The sequence below is a fragment of the Aotus nancymaae genome, unplaced genomic scaffold (genome assembly GCF_030222135.1).
Source record: "Aotus nancymaae isolate 86718 unplaced genomic scaffold, 86718_ANA_hifiasm-v0.15.2.pri h1tg000131l, whole genome shotgun sequence".
Taxonomy (NCBI): Eukaryota; Metazoa; Chordata; class Mammalia; order Primates; family Aotidae; genus Aotus; species Aotus nancymaae.
Window position 1 is genome coordinate 4,519,983 of NW_026988546.1, and position 4,442 is coordinate 4,524,424.

Below are 4,442 nucleotides of genomic sequence, written 5' to 3' on the forward strand. Positions count from 1 at the left end.
TTGACCTCCATTTGACACAAAATATAAAACTATTTTTTTAAGTTCCATGAAGGAGATGCAAGGTGACATTTTCTCATTTCTGAGACACATACTAATATATTTGCACACAACATCCGCATGCTTTACTCAGCTCCATTCTCATTCCATAGATCACTGTATGTGAATATTTTGGTAGTGAAGATCACAATTTCAATATTAAGTGCCAACCATTTTGCTCTGACTCATGCTGTTTCCTTGGAGCTAATCAGAAAATTATCAAAGGACCTTCCAGGGACTGCACAAAATATGAACCACCTCATGAATTTGTGTGTCATTCTTATGCAGGAGCCATGTTAATTTTCTCTGTATTATTCCAGTATTAGTATGTGAGCTGCTGAAGCAAGCATAAAACCCTACTTTATACGTGAATACTCATCAGTCATGGATGAGGCTTAGCTCTGATAAACCCAATAAACCTACTTGAGATTCAGAGAGTTCTGTTGAATAGCTTCCTGTGATGTAGAATATGAAAATATTTTTAAAACTTCAGGTAGAAATGCAAGTAATTTGGGATATTTTCATTATTGTGGAAAACAGATTACTTGAGGATAAAACTACAAATTGGGAAAAAAAAAAAAGAAAAGGAAAAAACCCCACAAATTGACACCCATGCTATGGGGAAGGATAATATAGAACCTTCCACTGCCTAAGAAAATGTGCTAAACAAGATATAAAGGAGCCTCAGGGTACAGATCTGGTGGCAATGGAGTAAGAAAACACTGATCTCTTTCTGCAACATAATTTGATCCTCTTTAACAGTTTAGAACAATCTCAACTAATATTTGATAGAGAAAAGACAAATAAGGCCTCAAAGGATAACTTACCATGAAATCCTGGGTTATGTCTAGGCTAAGATGGGGGCTCCACATAAGGTTTTGAATGTGGAGGAAGTTTGGTCAATTTTCTCACCACGTGTATGGCTCAAGCTAGAATGCCCAGCTGTCAGAGCAGGATGCTTTGGGAACAAAGGCTGAGCATACATATTTGTTAACTAAAAAAAGTTGTAACTATAAAGTCTATGTATGAATCACCATGAAAACTGAGTACTCTGAAGCAGTAAGTGAATCCTGATGGAAAAGTCAAGCATTAATAGACCGCAGAACCATTTTCAATGGCAACAATGCAGGAAAAGAATCAACGGAAACAACAGAATGGTTACAATGTTGTTTTCTTCCCTTCCTTCTCACTGGTAAAGGATTGTCTTTTTTTTATTTCTTGCACTTAGGAAACCCCTTAGGTTCTTGAAAAATTCAAGGAGGAGGGTATAGCCCTCAGAAAATTCTGAGGAGGATAGCCCTCAGAAGACAGTACAAGATTTTCTGCTAAACGAACATTTCAAGACCCAAATAACTAATTAGAAAAATCAGAGGTGTGGCACTATTTTTATCCCATGCATGTGGCTATACTTGGAGTAAATGGGACAATGATTGGATCTCTAAGACAAAGATCTCAAAAGTCCTGAGATATAGAATTCTGCACCCATTGATATTTCTAACCAGTCTAGTAGTGTTTTGCCTGATTTCTTGCTGATAAAGTGGACTGTCACCCCAAGATGACCTGAATTAAACTATAAAATCTCACCTGATAGACAGGATACAATAGCTATAATTATTTTAAGCTGCAATTTAGTGTAAGCTAGCCTTATAATGTAAAAACTTGCCTAGTAAAAGGACTAGAAATGACATAATTTTCTGCAGTCCATCCAGACAGATCTTGAGAAAACACATCAGCATTTTGCTGAAGAAGGCTGACTATACCTGCTGATGCACAATGTACAAGAAGAATGAGGGCTGTTCGAAAATACCAGAGACGTAACTTCTTAGAAACTTTAAGAAAACTATTTAAAAAGCTAATTTGATATTTTTGCCAATTTAATATCTTGCCTGTTCATGTAGAATTAAACATTTACATGTACTAACAAACATAAGCATCTTGGGTGCCTAAGTGTTCATCTTCATAAATTACCACCAACGCTAAAAAAAAAGTGGGGGGACAAAAGGAAGCCTCTTGTCCCAGTAGGGCATTACATTATAGAAGTTGCTAACTTAAAGTTCTTTGATGAGCAAGAAACTATGCTGAGGTCACTTACCTAATGCAAGCAAAGATTTAAAGACAGATATATTGTAATTCAAAATCAGCTAGGGGTCAGATAAGTAAGAGCTGTCTGCAGGCAGGAAACGATAATAATGGTAATAATAGTAATCATAGTAGTTTCAGTTGATGATGCCTAAACACATGTGCTAGGCACTGAATTAAATGCTACATATACATACATATATATATAATCTTTCTTCTACACAATCACCCTTGAAGGATATATTATTATCCTTCTTTTCATATAGAAAAACATATTTGGTGATAAGTAATGTTTCCAGCTCACACATCTAACGAGAGAAAGCTAGGACTTAAACCCAGTCTTGTGTGAATCTAAAGCCTAGCTCTTTTCTCTTTATTACCCACCTATGGCTTGTCTTCCTTAGAAGAAAAGGCTATTCATTTAAAGCTATATTTTCTCCCTCTTCCCATAGCAATTACAAATAAAATCATCAGCGCTGGGAACAGTGGCTCAAGCCTGTAATCCCAGCACTTTGGGAGGCCAAGGAGGGCAGATCACGAGGTCAGGAGATCGAGACCATCCTGTTTAACATGGTGAAACCCCGTCTCTACTAAAAATACAAAAAATCAGCCGGGCATAGTGGCACGTGCCTGTAGTCCCAGCTATTCGGGAGGCTGAGGCAAGAGAATCATTTGAACTCGGGAGGCAGAGGTTGTAGTGGGCCAAGATCGTGCCGCTGCACTCCAGCCTGGGCGACAGAGCGAGACTCTGCCTACAATACAATAATAATAATAATAACATCAAAATACACTAGACATGAAATAGAAGAAAACTAATGAACCCAAAGTATCTGGTAATAACAATTAACAACCATGTAGGAATAACTTAACATTACTACTTTTTGAAGGAAGCAACTTAAAAAGTGATCTAGAAGAAATAATGATTTTCAACTCCTATTTATGTCTAACACAGCACGTTTAAAGGAAGAACATATAAGAAACAGAGGTAAAAAAACTACTATGAAAGGGTTAAGAAGTTCAATATTTATTAAGTCTTAAAGTATACTAAAAGTTAAAATCCACATTTCATAAAACTAATAAAACCAATATAAAAACCCTTTGGTCAGATCATATGACCAAAAACATCACATTACAAATAACAAACACCAGTCAATATAATAAGAAAAGATGAATCCTACTATATACTGTTCTCTATGTTGCCCAGCCTAAATAGTTTTCTACTTAACCAATGATTTGTGTTGATATTTTTTACTATATCACAATAATTATAAGTTAATCTTATTAATCTAATATTTCTAACTAGAGAGACTGTCATCACTATAGAATATCAGCCAGCTTTTTAAAACAACTAATTACTGTATCTTTCAAACTTAATTGCAGTTAAAATTTCTTTTTGCTTTATTAAAAATTCTACCATTTCCTGTTTTTCTTCATGTACAGCTAGTAAAAATGCTGTGAGTTCATCCTGTAAAACAGCAAGAAGAACTGATAACTCACAAAATTACATACTTCTCATCTGAATTAGAAACCTTATATTTATGTAAGATCCTACAGACTTAAACATATAATATAGAAATTAAATAATAAGTAGTCACTTCCTTTTTATTCTTCTGTGCTTTCCCGTTTGCTGTTCCTTCCCATGGAAAAACCTCTTCCACCTCATCACATGAAGTCTGGTCATCTCCAAAACTCACTTCAATACCAGTTCCAATAATCTTTGCTTCTGTCACAGTACTTAGCATAGTATATTGCAATGATTTTACTATTTTTCATGTAAACCAAGAGCTTCTTGAGAGCAGGGGCTTTATCTTCTATACCTATGTTCCCAAGTCTTAAGAAATATTAGTAAATGCTTCAAGCGTTCTCATTAATGATCTAAATTATTGCCTTTAGAGCAGTGTTTCTTACACTGCATTCCAAAGAATGTTTACTTTACCAGATGTTAAAGACTGTACCCCAACAGAAGGATTCCATGATCGTAGATGTTTGAGAAATGGTACAGAACTGTGCATTATATGTCCAGTGGTCAAGAAATCTCTTACACTTTGCCTAATCCCTTTTTGACAACACTGTTCTGTGGCAAACATTGGCATTTGAGAAATCAGAATTTCAGGGCTACAGCTGTGAGAGCTTTCCAATAAGGTGGGGGTTTCTTCCAGGTTATATACAAACTCACTTGCTTCTCTTCTGTCAATGGTGCCAGAATCCCAGATGCCAATGTCAGGCACTCCTGCTGCAAATCAGTCACTGAGAAAATGGTCTGTGCATTAAATCAGCTTTAAATGAACTTCCACTGCTTATTAGTAAATGATCCATGAGTTTTCTCC

The 4,442-nt window shown here is 35.8% G+C and overlaps 1 non-coding gene across 1 annotated transcript; it reads right to left on the minus strand.

The window, feature by feature from the left end:
- Positions 1–279: 279 nt before the first annotated feature.
- LOC135272823 (U6 spliceosomal RNA) lies at positions 280–382 on the minus strand. Its single transcript, XR_010340782.1, has one exon. It is a non-coding gene; the product is annotated as a U6 spliceosomal RNA (small nuclear RNA).
- Positions 383–4,442: the final 4,060 nt, after the last annotated feature.